Source organism: Copadichromis virginalis, linkage group LG7 (genome assembly GCF_057382275.1).
Source record: "Copadichromis virginalis isolate Kocher_CV1m ecotype Utaka linkage group LG7, C_Virginalis_male_GT1.1, whole genome shotgun sequence".
Taxonomy (NCBI): Eukaryota; Metazoa; Chordata; class Actinopteri; order Cichliformes; family Cichlidae; genus Copadichromis; species Copadichromis virginalis.
Genome location: NC_140624.1, coordinates 4,408,197 through 4,428,097, shown reverse-complemented (window position 1 = coordinate 4,428,097; position 19,901 = coordinate 4,408,197). Strand labels below are relative to the sequence as shown.

General features: G+C 38.6%; 2 long non-coding RNA genes across 3 annotated transcripts; both read right to left on the bottom strand.

The window, feature by feature from the left end:
- Positions 1-835: 835 nt before the first annotated feature.
- LOC146704238 (uncharacterized) lies at positions 836-3,937 on the bottom strand. Of its 2 annotated transcripts, XR_014921149.1 has the most exons (5): positions 3,652-3,937; positions 3,168-3,231; positions 2,647-2,799; positions 2,198-2,285; positions 836-1,616 (listed from the first exon to the last, which is right to left on the bottom strand). It is a non-coding gene; the product is annotated as an uncharacterized LOC146704238 (long non-coding RNA). The 2 variants fall into 2 exon arrangements; XR_014921148.1 differs by having other exon boundaries at positions 3,168-3,937.
- Positions 3,938-16,361: 12,424 nt separating this feature from the next.
- Positions 16,362-19,158, bottom strand: LOC146704237 (uncharacterized). The gene is made up of 2 exons (XR_014921648.1): positions 19,056-19,158; positions 16,362-17,058 (listed from the first exon to the last, which is right to left on the bottom strand). It is a non-coding gene; the product is annotated as an uncharacterized LOC146704237 (long non-coding RNA).
- Positions 19,159-19,901: the final 743 nt, after the last annotated feature.

The window sequence follows — 19,901 nt, the reverse complement described above, 5'->3', positions numbered from 1 at the left end:
ACGTTTTGTCACTCATCCAGGTGACTTCTTCAGTCTCAGCTGACTGCAGGTTTCCCCAAATCTTATAAACAGTACACTGAAAAAAATATGTTGTTGGATTTACTTAATTCAATGGTGGACATTTGTTGCACACAGATGTTTTGCTTTGGCAGCAACTTAAACAATTGAGTTAAATTAACACAATTTATTCATGTTCAATAAACCTGTGCAATTTGTGTTGATAAAATGTGACTTAAACATGTTTTGATGAAGTAATTTGAGCTCTTGAAATATTTTAATCCTTCACAATTTTCTCACTTTATCCCAACACCATTCAATAACTTTTACCCAATACTACTTGGTCACTTAAATACTACATGTTATCTTCAAATTACATTTTGCTATTATATTCTAGTATCAAATACACAATTTTCAAATGGAGGCCTTATAACAGATTATATTGTTCTCTTCCAAGATGGTTGCTGGCATCCACCAGTAACCTTTCAAAACAAAATGTCTAATTTCACTGCATTGACAGTAGGTAAAGAATTAAACTGACATTACTCCACTACTGAATCTATATAAACCAACAGTTAAATAATGTCAGTTCTTCCGTGTTCTCTGGAATCAATCACAGCAAAGAAATTAGACTCTTTCTTTTGAAAAATGTTGGGAAAGAACAATACAAAACATTCTATTTAAGGCCTCTGACGTCAAGATTCAGTTAAACAACAATTATAACTAAACAATTTGAGGTAATGTTAGTTTCCATTAACATTAAATTAGGTTACTGAATTGGCAAACACCTTCCTATTAACATTACCCATTTTACCCCAATAACTAAAGAAATTAGCACTTGCAGGTCAAAACCTTTATTCAAGAGATGCAAAAATAACATTGATACAGTGACTGTCAAAAATTACGGCACTGATCATACTGTGACATCTTGGTTCAAAACAGCACACTTAGAAATATTCAACGTTCCTTACTTCAACTGAATGAAACTGAAAATACCATTTCACACGGCCCATATGGGATATTTAGACTGCATAACTGTTCATGCTACATCTCTTCACTAGTAAAAGAAAGAAAAAATACAAAGAGAAATTTAAAAATGCTGCCAAACAGACAGAGAACTTGTACAGAGCAAAAGGAAAAACAAACAACAACAACAACAAAAAAACGGCTCGTCCTCATGGCAGTTGCAGTGTATATAAAAATGAACCCTGCGATCTGTTCCTGGAATTGAGCTTCAAAAATGCAGCAGAACAAGTGTGAGATTTAAATGTCTTCTCACCTAGAGCTGGTCACCTCACATGCATAACAGTGAGCTTCGTTGCAGGAGCAGTTTTGTCTTAGTTGTGAGCTTTTCTTGAGAGCTGAGTTGCTTCCAACTCCATTACCACCCTTTGAATCACCTCAAAAGTGTAGCAGAGTTGTGATGGGTAACTCATATTGAAGGAATAAAAAAGGTCCAAACAGCATGGCTACTGCAAAGGTCACGTTATCCAGATCTTGAAGAACTACTATACCCTCGATGATGATGCCAACGTCAGAAAAGTCATTGCCTGGTGCATCCTCTGGAGACAGATGTTCATTGTGGTTTTCTCAATCTGTGCAGTGGCCTCAGTCAAGTCCTGGTTAAAAACAAAACATTTCTTTAAGATTCCTTTTTAAACTCATCTCTTTTGAATCTACCAGTTCTAATGTTAGAGTAATTTAAACCAATGCAAGCAACATAGTAAATAGCTATAGCCAAAGAGTGGCCTGCCATGCTGCCATTCATGGTCTAACAGAGTTTCTAAGAGAGGGTGAAAAACATAATTTCAAATGCTTTACATTAGTTTTTCTTAGAAAGACACCGGCCCATCAGAAATCCAGGTTTTGTCACTCAGAAGATGTTAGAATTTAGACTTTCAGCCCCACAATTTGGTTAGCTGTTGGTCTTTTTTTTTTTCAAACAAAAGCTAATGTAAATATTGGTGGGATTTTCCTTTGTTCACTAGAATGACAAATTTAAAGTTTTTTCACACTGATGTGACCCCTAATACAGGGGTGGGGCCTCAAGGGCCGGCGGCTGAGTTCACTACCAGGCCTCATGTGAACTTCAAATTATTAAAGAGGACTACTGGTCCTAACTGGTCCAATGAGGATCAAGTGGATAACTAAATGCATTTTTAAATGTTGCAAAGCCACAATCTACTCATAAAACACTCACCATGAACTCCTGCACCAAGATGTTGCAATTGTCTTTCACACAGATGCGGAGCACTTTGATGAGACTCCCTTTGAGCATTAATGTCATCCTAAAGTATTATAACAAAGAAAACAGAGATTTGTGAACTTTTCAGTAGCACAGAAGAAAATGATCCCAGACCAAAACTTAAACCAGTCAACATGCAACACCAGCATCTACAAAGCAATATCAAAAGTTCCTGTTTGACATCAACTTTATGGATATATAGTTTCCAGAACATTTATTTTTTTAAAAAGATCAATTTTTCTCAGTGGGCCAGTAAATGCATGACGAAAATTATGGCATCCTTTCGGTGGAATCAGTACTCACAGGTAATAGTTGACTGTTTCAATGGATGCAGCATAAAAATCTTTTACTGACCTAATGCAATACATATACACTTTGTAGTTAAAGAATTTTAAAGTTCTTACTGTCATCATGGCAGCTACATCCTTTAGCTTTGTGCCCTGTTCCCCCGATCACTTTGCAAACACTTTCAGCAGACTGTCAGAGAGAAACTCAGCTCCGTCAGAAACCTTGACTGTAAAGGCATGGTTGGGATGCACTGGAATGCTGCATTTCATCTGAAATGACATAAAATTATTTTGAAATAACAGCAGGCACTGTGCTTGGTTAATAATCAGTAATGTTTTGTTGAATAAAAACTGTGTTTCCAGATCTTATGGGATTAAAAAAATGTTTATTTCTGATTTGCAACCCAAGAACCCACAAGTTACAACCTCATTTTAGTTCAAGTGTGCATTAATGTGAGTCCAGTAATCACCTTTCTGACAATACATACAGGTATAAGTTAAACCTATGGCAGATTTTGGATTTCTCAGTTGTATTAATAGGGTGGTCTATTTGAGTATGCATGCACCTAATAATTATAAAAAACCTATTATAATTAAGTTACAGAAACCTTAAGCGAAAATAGAATATACTTTCTTACCATAACACCTTGAACCCACAATCCATCAGCTGACTCCTGGTGAAATGCAGAATAGATGTGGTCTCTCAATGTGCATCAACAAAAACAAAAACAAAAACAAAAGGACAGCAGGTGAGGGCAGGAGGGGTAGGGATGTAAGCTAGCATAATGCCGCTGATGATATTAGCTAAAGCTGTTCAATGTCCAAAATCTCACTAACACCACGGTGCAGTAAATACACAATGTAACTGAAGAGTCAGTTGACAAATCTATTCACACAGAAAACCAAATTATGTTATGAGTGCCTCGTAATTAGGTTTAATGTGATATTACGGCTCTTGTGCCAAAGACAAATTCAAATGAAAAAGCGCCAATTCTTTGATAACAGATAAAACAGCAAATAAGCTAACGGCTCTTTTTTAGCATGTTACATGGCGGCACTTTAGACGTTTAACTACATTTGGCTGAAATATGGTAAATATTAATTCAAAAAATCAAGACATACCAAAAAACGTAGAGTTGGCTGCTCGACTTGACTGAGATGGATGCATTTTTTAAACCACGATCCAAAGCCCGCGAGATGAAATCACGCGTGGTTTCACGAGATTTAACGTTGCTATCTTATTGACTTACTTCACCTGAACATGATATAAACAATTTAATACACCCTTTCTGCATATCATGTAGTTTTTACACTATATAGTTACATTTATCTTTAAAACATGAGGCAATTGTGTTAAATACATGCAAGATGCTTACATAAATCCAAGAGATGGCCAGTCCCTTTTTTTCAGTGTACATTTGCATAATGACTGAAACCAGCCCACTGAGGGAACAATGGGCTGGGAGGTCAGTTCCTTAATCCTAATTATGAACACAATTTTTGGAGATTTACTTTCCTGGATGATTGAGAATGCATCAAGAAGTCACTGAATACTTTTTTTGTAACTTTTTTTTGTATTTTTTTTTTTAAAGCATTCTTTCAAATCCAATCTGCTTCCAATGGAAAGCACAGGTCAGTAACCTTGCACATAATTTCAGGCATGGTGTAACATCGTTTTCAGCACAACTATAGCTGTAAGTTAAAACAACGCTGCCGCATTAACAGGAACAAACAATGAAAGCTAAAGAACCAAAACAAGCACAGCAAACACGATGTCCTTAAACTAAATATGAAACACAGTGACACAGAGGCATGATGGGAGACTGCATTTAGCCATGTAGTCATTCACAACACTCCATAATAGCATTTTTTTTATAACTATAAGGGAGATGTTGTGTTTATTGTTCCTGGATGTTTTTTTTTTTTTTTTTTACTAAACTTACATGTCAACATGCCAAAAGTCAAATTGAGCCATCACTATTTACAATTTTGTTGCATTGTAGAAAGAACTGGAACCAATTGGATGTCTTGTCTCTGAACAGTCAACGCATCTTTCTGTTTTTCTTTTTTTAATTTTTTATGCTAATTTGAATAGATATAAGATAACTGGTGTCATAACATGATATTGCATTTAAATATTGTATAAGTACTTCTGTTACCCATGCTTTACTTCACGTTTAGCTATTTCGTTATTTCCGCAATTTGGTGACACTCAGCAAAGCCTCGGCATCAGGAAATAGAAAGGCTGTATGTTGCAATTTCTCACACTGCCTGTAGAGAGCGCTCTTATACAACGCTATCCACATCATCTGTCACAGCTGACAATACAGTCTTCTTCACATCAGAGCTTAAGCAGAAAAAAATCCCTTTAATAAAACCATCAATCAAAATTACAGTTTTCCTCAAAATAAACCTCCTTCAAGTTGTGACTGAAATCTTTCAATATCCATTCAACAAGAGTTTTTTATTGTTTCTCTAGATTTCAAACACAAGACTCATCTATTCCTGTCTGCAGGAAAAAATAAACAGCTTTTGAGAGGCGTATAATAATAAATTCTAATTTATGAATATAAAACATAAAACAGGTAAGACATCAGAATTTAGTTACACATTGTATTGGGCCGAATTTTGTAAAAAAAAAAAACTTGATAAAACAATGCAATTCCAATTATTTGATTTATTTAAGAGAAACAGCTCCATTCACATTGAGGTGAGAGGAAAATGTGTTTTTAATGACAGACAGTGAAAATAGAAATGTGATACTAATGTGTTGATTGGCTCATGAGTAACAGAAAAAGTAACAGATCATTAGGGCGAGCTGGCCATCTGAATTCAGATGACATAGTGTCCTTATTATGCAGATTCAATGACAATTACTTATCCAATTCCTTTGAGGTTTTAAACAAAGCTGACTCTACAAGTTCAAAGTGTTTTTGCGTGTGAGTGTACGCGTGCATGACATGCAGTAATAATCAATTTCAGCATAAAGCATCATGTCACAAACTACAGGATGTGCAGAGGACTGATAGATCTGTGTGCTGGATTTTGCAAGTCAGCTTTTAAACTATCAAATGAATCCATACCACAGTTTCTTTCAAAGGCTCCAACTCCACAAGATCTAGAAAAATCTGGTCTGGCCTAAGAGTGTAATGCTAGTGTTAGCGGCGCTAACGGCTGCAGACAGGAAGATACTGCCAGCACCGGAAACGTGCTCGTCATCTCCGAGCATGAAGTAAGGAGAGCCTTCAAGAGAGTGAACACCAGGAAAGCAGCAGGACCAGACGGCATCCCAGGTTGTATCCTAAGAGACTGCGCATACCAGCTAGCTCCTGTGTTCACTGAGATATTCAACATCTCTTTATCTCAGTGGTCATCCCCACATGCTTCAAAGAGTCCATCATTGTTCCTGTCCCAAAGAAACCCCACCCTGCTTCTCTCAATGACTATCGCCCTGTAGCCCTCACCTCAGTAGTGATGAAGTGCTTTGAACGCCTGGTCAGAGACTTCATCATTTCTTCACTACCAGACACACTGGACCCACTACAGTTCGCTTACCGTCCAAATCGTTCCACAGACGATGCCATCTCTCATCTCCTCCACACATCACTCACTCACTTGGACACTAGAAGGGGGAATTATGTTAAAATGCTCTTCATAGACTACAGCTCTGCATTTAACACCATAATTCCCTCCACACTCACCACCAAGCTGGAGCATCTGGGACTCAGCTCATCTATGTGTCAGTGGATCTCCAACTTCCTAACTGGCAGACCACAGGCAGTAAGGATGGGCGGACATGTCTCAGCCTCCACCACTCTCAGCACTGGAGCCCCCCAGGGGTGTGTTCTGAGCCCCCTGCTGTACTCTTTGTACACATATGACTGTGTGGCCACTACCAGCTCCACCACCATCATCAAGTTTGCTGACGACACCGTCGTGGTGGGCCTGATCTCTGATAACAACGAGACGGCCTACCTGAAGGAGATTAGGAATCTGGAGAACTGGTGCCAGAGGAACAACCTCCTTCTAAACGTCAGTAAGACAAAGGAGCTGATAGTGGACTTCAGCACTAAGCAGGAGAGGAACTACCAGACCCCCGTCATCAACGAGTGCCCAGTGGAGAGAGTGGACAGCTTCAAATACCTCGGAGTTCACATCACGCAGGACCTGTCATGGTCCTGTCACATCAACACCGTGGTGAAAAAGGCCCGACAGCGTCTCTACCACCTCAGACGCTTGAGAGACTTCCAACTGCCCTCCAAGGTGCTCAGGAACTTTTACTCGTGCACCATAGAGAGCATCCTGGCGGGAAACATCTTAACCTGGTTCGGGAACAGCACCATGCAGGACAGACGAGCTCTACAGAGGGTTGTGCGGTCAGCTGAGCGCACCATCCGCTCCGAGCTCCCTGACCTGCACTCAATCTACAGCAGGCGGTGCTGGACCAAGGCCAGGAAGATCGGGAAGGACCTCAGCCATCCCAACAACAGACTGTTCTCTCTGTTGAGGTCAGGAAAGCGATTCCGCTCCCTGAAGACCAACACAGAGAGACTGAGGAGGAGCTTCTTCCCGCAGGCGATACGGTCTCTCAATCACACCACCACACAGTACTGACCCACACATATGGTTCTTACACACACACTGGACTTTCTGGACTTTGGTTTTGCACAACACTGGTCACTATATTCTTCATTTCCGGTTAATACTTGTACAGCTGCTGTTATTGTGTATATATTTATTTATATTTAGATTTCTTCATACATTCTTATATAGTTCTATATTGTGTATTGTGTATTTTGTTGTACAGTTATTTTATTTTCAACTTTAATTTATATATTTATCTTTATCTTATTCTTCCCAGTTAAATTTACCCTTCATTCTAATTTGTGTTGTACAGTTATTTCATTTTTAACCTTAATTTATATTTTATTCCTTCCTAGTTAAATTTACCCTTTTTAATTTTTCATATTTATTTCCTATCTTATTCATAGCCTTTTCCTTTTTTGTTCTCTTTAGGTCACGAGCAGTTGTCCAAGCATTTCACTACATATCGTACTGTGTATGACTGTGTACGTGACAAATAAAATTTGAATTTGAATTTAACAAGTAAAAGCACACTATTTATCTTTGGCCTAAATGACCGAAGCTTTTAGAGAGCTGCAGAGAAAAGGTCAAAGAGATTGTTCAAGGCAAAGTTATAGCACACAAGAGGATGACATCTGGAGTCAGAGGACGCGTTCTTTTCAGCGTTCATTCTCACGAGGCAGATTTGCACAATATTTCTGGTCTGATAAACATGCATCATCCTTACTGCAGGATGCAGCCAGGCAGGAATAACAATGGAGTTGGAGCGGCACTAAGCTATTAATGGAGAGACTAGCTCAGGAAGAAATGAGGAGTTGGTTGGGTACCGCCTGCTCTGAGCACCGCCAGAGGGCACTGGGAGGCTGAAATGAGACATGATGAAGACTCCCTCTTCTCCCCCCTCTCCTGCTAGTCTACTACCACTCAGACTGCCTAAAGCCACACAGCGTCAAAGTTTGGTATGTGGCTGAATGCAGCACAAAAGAAATACCGCAGAGATGATGGTGCATATAGACATATAGTCTTACGTACAGGCAAGTATATGGTCTTTTGTTATTCTCATTAAGGTCTGACTTACTTGTTAAACACTCATCATGCATGTAGCAGTGTTTACTACTTCCCCTTTCTCTGAGTTCCTTGACAATGTGCAATTTTCTACCCACAGACCCTTTTAAAACACTTAAAATCTTTACATACTCCATCAGGGTGCAGCCTGAAGGGCAACCTGCAGGAGGGTTTCCATCATATAGTGAATCATAGCCTGCTGTTATATCATTCAGTTCTTCTGTTGCGGGTTTTTTTGTTTGATAAAACGCACAAGATTTTAAAAAATGGGTCAAACTCAAACAGAAATGTATTTCATTTGCAATTCAGACTATGCATGTCAAAGTTTCTCCCATACAAGACAGCCAAATAATCACTGAAGTCCAAATATGTCAGAGTCGCTCAAAATATGAGAAAATATATGTTCACCCAAGCACTTGAGTTAATTTAATAAAATCTTTATGTCCATGCTGATATGGAACATCATGAGAGTTCATATTTTTAATTTAGGATAAAGCGAGTAGCCCCACAGCTATTTGTGTTTTTTACCATAATCACATGGTCGTTCATATTCATAAATATTGACTGATTGCAGACTGCTTGAATCAAGCCCACAAGTGCATCTATTTTAAGGTGCAGGATCCCTGAGGGTAAAACAGAGAAGGAAAACAGGTTTTACAATGTTCGAACCCTTCAGATCTTTATCAAATAACTGTGATGGCTTAGCATTTTTCAGCCATTGAAATCATTAAATTCAATAGTTAACCCTGCGTTACCGTTGCCTTATCTAAATCCTCAGTTGAAAGACAAACGTGCGCCACCAAAAGGGGAAGAAAACATATCAGGCACAAAGGAAACGACGCATGCAGCTTTGGCAGGTTATTCCAAGAGGGCAGACCTTGGCATAGTAACAGCCTGAATGCTGGCAGAGTAGTCTCTGTGAAGTGTCATGTCTGATGCATAATGAGTCCAGGTAAAGTGTTTGCTGTGAGACAGGGGCAAGGGAACTAATGAAATCCCTTCCACCCTGCTTTCAGAAGCAATTACTTCAAAATAAACGCTAACCACCAGACGACATGTCAAATAATGTCTAACAGCTCAAAGCAGGAATATAACGTTGCCTTAAAAATTAACTGAGATTCCCTGAATCCGTATTCAAAGGGGAACCCCCAAACTTTCCAGAGACGTTCCAGCAGTGCGAGGCAGGAGGCATCAAATTGGCTCTGTATGTTTAGATGAACCTCTTGTCTGCAAACTGAGGTTAATTAATGAAGTCATTTAAAATAAAAAGGGAAAGGTACGGGACAATCCAAAGACATCTTTAGTTTTATTTTTTTCCTAATGCGTTCTTTAGCAGGTCGCATTTGATGGAGACAAAAACATCCAATTACTGTGTAAATAAAGTCAGCTGTTGTGGCTCTCCCTTTTATGCCTGATTTGTCTTTGTGTTTGGGCCTTTATGTTCCTTTGTCCAGGCTCCCCTTCCAGTCAGTGCCTGCCAGGCTTCCTGGTCTTAACCGCTTACACGGTAGCTGCATCCTGGCTTATTTACATTACATTACATCCAATTTGAATGAGGCCTGCTGAGAGACGAAACACACAAAAATAGGCTGGATACAGTGAGTGTGTCGTAAAGCAGAGCACAGAATACTCGCAGCATCTTTGGTCTAGCTACCATAGCCGCATGTTTTTGTTGGGTCATCAAGAACTGTTATTTGTATAAATGCATATATGTGAAAAACAGTCTGAGAGCTTTGGGTTTTGCAGTCTGCATTGTGTGCAAGCTGGAAACAAGACAGACATCACAATCAGAAGAAAATAACCCTGTGACTGTGGAAAATGGGTCAGATAAGAGCTTGAATGGACTGTGATACCAAACATAAGAATATACATGTAAATAGAAAACTCACAGATCCAGCAATCTGCATTTTTACAATACCAAGAGATTAAATAACTATGGTATTTTAAATGTTCAAGTTGTCTATCACTGCAATCCAATGTAATGCATTTGTAGCTCTTTATTTTAGGGCCTGCAGCTGTATTTGGTTTAATCTCTGTGCACTAAGAAGCAGAAGCATCAAGGAAAAAACACAAAACTCTCTAAAAACACACATCAGACTAGCCAGACTGTCCAATGGCAGGAAGTATGAATATTGAATAGTGCTGGATAGTAAACGAATTCCAACATTTCTCTGCTGGATGTGGAAGTGGGAATCAGTTTTCCATGTGGATAATGGAAACAAGCTGTACACGGTGGTCAAAACAATCACACAGGCCACATTTATTTTCAGTTTCACTACAATGTGCGGTATTCGAAAATATGCCATCATTCAAGAGTTTGAGAAATAATTATTATTTTGTTATTTATTATTACAAGTCCTTATATTAGCTCTTTGTGTCATTCTAGGTAGAGAAAAAATGCCTACACATCCAACTGAAACATCCAGACATGGGTCACAACTGAGCAAGTGAAAGTCTAACAGACACTTACAAAAGCACTGAGACGCCCCTCACTCGTTTGAGTGTTTCTTTGGACATTGGCTCCTTTCCCCCAGATTTGCTTGTTTGTTTTTTTGTTAAGTCATTTGACACTGACAGCATGCTGACATACACAACAAGGAATTAGTTTAAACTGTACCTCTATGCAGTATAGCTCACCTGGCTGAGGAGCAATCCGTCCATAAAAGACTTCTGCAGGGATCTGGGTTTGAGTCTGGAATCTCCTGCACATTGTTCTCTCCTTACTTTCCTGTACTGTCCTATTTAATAAACACCAAAAGCAAATCTTAAAATAAATAAAACTAAAAGGAATTAAATCCATGCAAACAAACAAACAAACACAAAAATGAAACAGTTGGACAGGCAGAAAATGGTGTCTTTGGTAATGTGATTCATACAGAGCTATGGGCTAAAAACTAACAGCATAGCTTGCTTATCATGGTTTGCAGCATTTCCTTAAAAATTTGAGGAAATGGGACAAGTTTAGAAAAAAGAAGAAGCGGCATGCCTAAAAACACCATCTACAGCTGATACACAGTATCAAAAAGCCATGTCCTTAATAAGACCTGACGCAAGACGCATGTGACTCTTCAGCCGATCCATCTATTTGCTCAGGTTCATTAGAAATATTCTCAGTCAAAGGGTGGCCAGCGAGAAGTCATTCCTAAGGAAGGGAAACAGGAATAAAAGGCAAATTACAAAAGACCTGGACTGCAGGACAGAGGTACCAACAGTCTATAGCATTCTGCAAAACACAGTGGACTGCATTTCAGATCTTAATCCACTGTGCAATACCATCTGGAAATTGCTGGACTGGCAATGGCTTCATTCTTCAGCATGACAATGATCCCAAATACCCTGCCAGTGCAGTTAAAGCATACCTGGATAGAAAAACACACAATGGAACAATACCAGTCATGAACTGGCTCCCCATAGGCTGAGCTTCACATTAGTGAAGCCATATGAGACAGAGCATGGAACAAAAGGCAGAAAACATCCAAAGAAGAAAACATCCCTAACCCTAACCCTAACCCCCTAACCCTAACCCCTACCCTACAAAAGGCAGAAAACATCAAGAAGCCTGGAGAACTTCTTGAAGCCTGCTTAAAGAAATTCCAAGCTAGCTTGACTAAGAGAGTTCAAGCTGTGTGAAAGAATAAATGTGGTCATACCAAATATTTTAGATTTGCCTTATATAATGTATTCTTATTAATGTTTCATTAAATTACAGCTTTTTTTCTACATTGTCAGACGATATGGACGACATCACGACTATGAAATATGATTTTGGAATTATGTGGAAACATAAGTATCCACTGTGTGCTTTGATAAAAGTTTGCACAGTACCTGAAATTGTTTGTGTTAACAGGATAACAACATCAAAAGCTAATTGGTGGATTTTTTTTTTACCTTCACTTTGTTTTGCTATGGCAGTGTTTATATGCAGAAAGTCCAGTGATTGTAGTAGTCTCCATTATGGCACGGCCCACTCATCCAAGTGAAGAGAAACAACATACTTTAAACAATAAAAGCCAATAAATCTACACTACGTTTATAATTCAGGAGAATATTGGAATTAAACGCAGTATGTAACTTTTGAAAACCTACAAGGGGGGAAAAGAAACTTTCAAAGCAAAGGATGCCTTCAGACTTAATAAAAATAAATTATGAAGCATTAAAATACATAAGGTGAAGATAATGAAGATAATATTTTGCTTTGATCCATGTTTTGCTTAAGGCTTAATGCTGTCGGAGGCTCGGTTTATCTGATGATAAAATATAAAAGAAAAATGCTTTGACCTCACCAGCCAGTCCCAATTATAGAAAAAAAATGAGGATCCAGCAAACCCAGCGTGTCTCTCTGCTCTCCTGACAGTTATACCAACAGCTAAACTGTTAATTAGTCTAAGCAATCACTAAAGGTGTGTGTGTGTGTGTGTGTGTGTGTGTGTGTGTGTGTGTGTGTGTGTGTGTGTGTGTGTGTGTGTGTGTGTGTGAAAGCCAGAGCACTGGTGTGTTTGGAGCTTGTGGTGCAGGGATTGATTGTATTTTTGTTTGGCAAAAAAAACAGACAAAGCTGGTCACCATGTTCACTAGCTAGCCACCCTCAGGTCATCAAAGCAACAGAAAGCAATCAAGATAGTGATCTGAATGACAAAAACGCCAAGTTACCTATCAGGTTTAAAGTACAAAAAGCATCACATCTGCCTATCAGGCCATATGCCATACAGATGGGAAGGGAAACAAAAGCACAGAGGAGCAAAGTTGCTCTGGGGAAAATAAAATAAAACAAAAATGGGGAAAATGGCTAAATGAGGTTACGTGAATCTCATTTATGTAAAGCTATTCATGAAAAGTCACTGCTACACACGTACACCCACATTAACCTAGACAGTGTCTTCATGAAGGCATGCATAGTGAATTGTTCCAAATATTTTTATTAGCATATCAGAGCTGAGTTTTTACAGACGCCTAATGGAAAACAGGAGACACTGACACTGAACTGACACTAGCTGAGGAATACACACACACACAGTCTGGTCACACAGACTCACACTACGTACTCAACTAGGACTGAGTCTGCCAGTGGACTTTAGTGGGGGAGTCTACGTTTGTTCGTTGTTCTACAAGACCTTGGATTTCATTCTGAACACAGGCCATAATCCTGTAATAATATCATAAAAATTAACATTTCAATTATGGTGTTAAGAGATGCAGCTGATGGCTGCTGTGTACATCGGTAATGAGCCTTTCTTCTCAACCCCACAGTCATGTATATACACTAAGCTAAAGGGGAGGAATGATATGAATAATGACTAACTAAGCTGAAAAAGAGAGTAAGTTCCATTCTGTTTAAGACAGTGTAATCGCTCTGTAAAAGCCAGAAATCAGAATTAAATAAAACATGTAATAATTAAAATGTAATATGGTGCTGATGGTAATGATAGAAAGCACTGCAGAAACTACTGCTAACATTGTTTTTTGACTGGCTGATGCATAAATAGTAAAGTAGTGTTTTTAAAGCTCGTTGCTGTGCTACAGAACTGATGTTAAACTATGGTAAAACCATATTGTGCATAATTTAAATAGTATCTATAAAATCGTTCTTTTCTGGGAAAGGCTTATCATCATTTGGTAACTGTGAAAGTTCATGTGGGTGTAGACTTAATTTTTCAATATCTTTATAATGTTCGCCCATTTGTGATGACGTGAGAAAAGTCTTAAACAAATTTTCATATTTTCTTCCTACTGAATAGAAATCAAATTTTTTTTTATGATGCTCTTATAGTGGATTTACAACTGAAATGAAGGGCTTCAACACAGCAATATGCTGCCATTGTTTTTGTGTACTTTTCAATAACAGGATGGCTGCAGATAAAAAAAAACAGGATGTAAACTATAAACAAGGAAAGAAAGTACAGATAATAAAATGACTTAACGATCACCAATGCACTGAGGAAAAACAACAACAAACATATTGACAAAAAGGAGATTAAGAGTCATGTTTCCAATATTACGCTGAACTGTAATTGCATTTGATTGCATGAGTGAAAATAATGTTTTTTATCCTGTATTCATTGAGCATGAGGATGTGTAGCTCAGATTTTTGTGGATTCTTTGGGGAAAGGAAAGCTTATCTAACAAGGTGTGGAGCACAATGCCCGTTGACATTCAAAACATCAGTCACTGCTGAATAACCTGACATTGTTTGTAGGACCATTTAAGACATCAGAACTAAAAAGACCATGGGTTTCCCAGAAGTCCCTCCTTTTTCTTGAGAAGTCCTTCTGTGAGTATTTGTGAAAAACAGTGAAGCCAGAGCCTTTTCTGTTTATGCAGCCAGTGTACCAGGGGTGATGGTTGCTTTGCCCTATTGAGATAAGATCTGTCTAGGTTTATGCTGCCGGTGTGAATAATGCATTTGAAATGATGAACCCTCCCTGACCAAGAGATGGACAGAAATAACACTGACGTCAGACCTGAGCCTCGTGGCACCAGACGGCGCAAGGAGAGGATATAGAGGGGATATTAAGCCCGCAGTGCTTCTCAGGGATCAGCTACACCTCTCAGCCTGCTTGTCTGTCAGTCAGGGGGGATGCATCTGTGTCATGCTCTCCCTTTCTCTTGTCTTTTCATGGTGACGTGACAGGCATCTGTGAACACCGGGGAACAAAGAGGAAAGGCTACTCGCTGATATGAAATGGAGCTGTTGATAAACAGCTTTTTTGATAAACATCCATAGAGGCAACATATTTTCTACAAGTGTAGGTTACTAATGGCCTTTCACATCAGCCAGTATCACTAATATAATTTTGACCAAGCGTATAATAAATATGACCTATACGTACAATACAACTACTTCAACTGAAGGTTTATGTCTAATAATACCAACCAAGGTGATTATAGTTAACTAAAATGAAACGAAAACTAAATGTGAAAAAAAAAAAATTAAATAATAATAAAAACTGATGAATTTTTAAAGTTGGAAAATTAACACAAATAAAATGAAACTATAGAAGAAAGAGTTTTAGCAATTCTTAGTTTGGTAAAAAAAAAAAATCTGATATCTACAACACTTTGAGAAATGTTCTTTTTATTATAATACCTGTACCGATTTTAAATATTACCTCTGACATATGACGTCCAACAGTAAAAAAGAAGAAGAAAAAGAATTATTAGAATAATAAAAGATTAAAAGGTTCAGATGCTGATTTTTATTTCCAAAACAATACTTTATTTAACACATTTTTCATTGAACTATTTACTAAACTCAGAGGATAGAAACAAAGTATCAATCCTGCTGCACTCGTACTGATGCGATATCAGTGCTTTGGTATCAATCCTAAAGATATTTGGGTCGATCCGCCCACCTCTAACCCAAAGTCAGAATGCACAATCACTCCACAAATCACAGTACACTAAATAATTACTCGGTTACCTCGAGTAGCTAACTCAGCCCACCGTTTTCCTTTTTGTCTCCTATTACATGATTTTCACATATGCTCCGATATTTTGAAATCCAAGGTCAGAGATCAAAGACTAATGCTGAGAGGTGAACTGGAATCAGCCAGACTCACTGGAGGCTTACTCAAGTTAAAGAGTTCAAATTTATATAACTGATATCACTGAGAACCTCCAAAGTGCTCTTTTTTTCTAGCCTGCCAGGATATGATAATTTCACATAATTTCAATAGAACAGATTAGATGAGACTGTAAGCGTTTGAAATTTGTATTTTTATTTCTCCCGCTGTCTCTCTCCCTCTCTCTCTGGTATAAAATATATTCATTCATCTCCCAGGCCAAATTTCTCCAGCTGAAGATACTTTCCATTTTGATTGAACATTCAAATTTTACACATCTTCTTCGAGGCTGCTAATTCAGCATAATTAAATCCTGTATGTCTGCAGATTCGAAATAGCAAACTCTGACTAAATTTGCTCAAGGCAATTTGATATCATGAAATTTCTTTGCCTTGTTACTCCAGTGTAAATCTATATCATGTAAATGATTGGTATTTATCCTAATAAGTAGCAGTAAATTGGATATTCTCAGATTTCTGTGACATCTTTCACCTCTGGAGGTTTGCTTTATTTAGCCTGGGTGTTCAAACTCTCTGTGAAGCTACTTTAGCATTTTAATCTCAGTCTTTATTAATATTTTTTGTGTCGCCCATAGGCAACAGATTTCTAATAAGACAGACCAAACACAGAACATCTACCTTTTTATAGTATATAGAGATCAGCTGAAATTCAAAAGACTTCAGAACCAGAGGATGGAGCAAATATGTTTTTCTCTCTTTTTCAGTTCTGAAAGGCTGTGAAATGGAGAGCAGTGGGAAGCAAACACTAGTCGACACTATGTAAAGAGAGACTGACCTTTACACATAAAGAAACCAAATCTCATTCAGGTGACCTTGAAAGTGGCAACAATTCACAGAGGTTGGATGTAACAAATGTTCTGAATATTGCTCCGAAAGAAACAAAGAAATGACTATAGCCTCATTTGTGCAATAGTCCATTCAGACAAAACCATTCGGTGCAATCACAGTCGGCAAAAGCTCCGGGTTCTCTTGAGAGGAAAAGCAGCAATAAGCACATATTTACTCTTTTCCACATCAGGGGGGAGAGATGCATACAAAATTGGAGCGCATAACTAAGTCTATCTTGATCCATATTTCTATCAGGGATGAACCAGTTAAAGCGGAATTGAAAACGAGAGATAGACACGGAGAGAGTTCGCTCAGAAAGCTCTCTTTGTGGAGACTCCCTCCCCTGTGCGTGGGGAAAATGAAGCATTAGAGTGTGTGCTGGCATGGCAGAGAAGAGATGAAAGAGCATCTGACTCCAGTCGCTGAGATCTCCTCCTCCCATGTTTGATCCTGTCTTCTGGTCGGCTGGCTGCCTGAGAACAACGTAGAAAGTCAAGGCCTTGTTTGGGGCATTAGCATGAAGGCAAGGACAGAACAGCTTTCATAAGCTAAATATGTCCTTAAAAGCACACAGAAGGTACAATCACTCATATCTCCAAGGACAATATTCTAGCATTTGGCCTGATACAAGACGAACTAAATAATTCCAATCCATTAGTCTATCACAGATTATACAACGTTAAAATTTGCTACAGCAAACAGTTTAGCCAAAAACCAAACGTCAGATGACTCGTGTGTTCATGTAAATGAACTATTGAAGATTATTATTATTTACAACAACTAATTCAATGTCAGGTTATTTCATGTGTTTGGAAATGCTCTCAAAAGTGTTACAGAATCATAAATCATTCAGGGAAGGACAAAACAGCTCTGCAGAAAGTATTTCCAATTAAACTGCTTATATAGCTAAGCATTTTTAAATCTAATTTTTAATGGTAGAAGAGCAAGCAACATCATCTGAACATTAAATTAAATGACAAAAGGGTTGAGTTGAAAATCATCGTGGTGGACCAGTAATTTTATTTTTAGCTTTAAAATGTCAAATAGACACAAACAAGAATGTGCAAATGCGCACATTCACACTGTGTAACCACTTCACCTCTGTGGTCAGCAGGGTGATGAGACAGGAGAGCACAGCCGAGAGGAGGTTATAACGGTGCAGCTGCAGTGGTAATGCATTTTATTTATGACAGGCGCCTCAGGACTGCAACCTATCTGCACTCAGAAGCTTATCACAAGGGGCGTCTGGACTAACGACACATGGACAACAACCACGTAACTGTCATAGGCAATTACAAAGGAAACAGTGAGATTATAATGAGGGACTGAGTTTTATTCTTCAGGTAAATGTCAGTGTCTATTCAGGCTAATAGCAATTCCAGCAATACAGGATATTAAGACAGGAAATGCTGCAAGTGTCCAAAAGACATGCTATTCTTTGTTCTTTTTTTGGTCTTCATCGTCTCTGCTGTGGCGAACTCTATTTAAATCACTGACACTGTACATTAGCTGTTAAAATGCTGTGCCTCAACAGCTGAATGAGATGGGTGCAAGATAGCAAAAACTGAGTGTTGGGTCACAAAAATGATCATATTTAATATTTTGTGAAAACTCCTTTGCAGAGAAACTTATCAAATAAATGCACAACGTGAAATATGTAAATGCAGGATTAAATAACATTTCCTCTTTGCTCCAACGTCGTATTGCCCAAGAGAAAGTTAGTGAGATGTTTCCTTGTGATCTATTTCCACTCGCTGGATGGTACAAAATTGGAGATGATAGGTACTCTGTGAATTTACTATACAGTATCGGCATTAAAGGAACCGAACTGTGCTGGTTTGAACTGTATTCTGATAGACATACATACATACAGAGATAAACCCAACAATCATATGACCCCCTATGAGCAAGCACGTTGGTGACGGTGGGAAGGAAAAACTCCCTTTTAACAGGAAGAAACAGGAAGAACCTGGCTCAGGGAGGGGCGGGGCCATCTGCTGCTACAGGTTGGAGAGAGAGAAGGAAGACAGGATAAGCTGTGGAAGAGAGCCACTGCAGGCATTTCTTAACCACTTAAGCCCCACGCCCTGGGAGGAGATCACGTTTAATTGGATATAAGACGGGGTGAGAAATATAAGTCCAGACATGTGTGGTATCCACAGAAACCTCTGAATCTCAGCTAAAATGTCACATAAACCATTTCTACAACCACCAAACACATCGAAAACAAGCCATGATTTAACAAGCAGTTACGTAAATGCGCAGAAGACCACTAAACAAACAAAACCGAACTGGAAATTCTCCAGACTTCATGTAACCGGCTAAAGATAGGCTGGTTAGCTTCCAGAGCTATCACTGAATCCACACATGAAGTTTCACCACGATCAGACCAAAATTCACTGAATGAGCCGCAAAAGAAAACCACAAAAACACACAGCAGCGCAAATGTGTAAGACAGAGATTGGCTTACCCTCTGCTGTTATTTTCACTGGTAGCCGGTAGCCACGTGATTATCAGTAGTTACCATGCCTACCTAGCCATGCCTTCAGAGCCGTTTTCTGTCAACAACCTCCATTTTAGACCCACCTACAGACACGTGACTGGACAGAAGCCACAAGCAGCAAATTTGGGCCCACGTGGGTTTTGGCATTGCAACATCTGATTGGTTGAAGTGACGTGACATGGCATCATTACTTTGATTCTATTGGCTAAACTGATTAAAAAGAGGTGTCAATCATGCAAACTGACCAAAAGAAACCAAAGTTACAGCCCCTCGGAGTTTAAAGGGCCAGAGACCAATTAGCTTCATGTGCACTGCAGAAAAGGGCCATTACCATGTAAATGTGTGGTTAATTCTTCAAAAATATATTTAAAAAAAAAAGCATTTTAGGCCTGTTAATAAAATGTATTAATTTCTGCTCTTTAATACCTAAAAAATTCAACTGGCATGGTGTCCAGTTGCGTGCCAAAATTGGACATTTTTGTACAACCTCTGGATATTCATGTATTGACAGGGCTGTAATTTTTCACTGTTTCACTTTAGAAACATAAATCTTTGCACAGATGATGTTTATATGTTGGTTACTGAAATCCTGGAACCAAATGTAAGATAAGATAAGATAAGATGACCTTTATTAGGACAGAGTTTGTAATTGCAGAGAAATAATCAATTAAATTTGGGCATTACATTTTTGAGCAGGAAGCTCAGAAACTCCCTTGGGGCTTAAGAGGGTAAAAACAGAAATCCCTGGATAACATGTAATTGGCTACTTCTAACAAAATTTAGATTACATTTGGCCCTAAAAATCTAATAAAT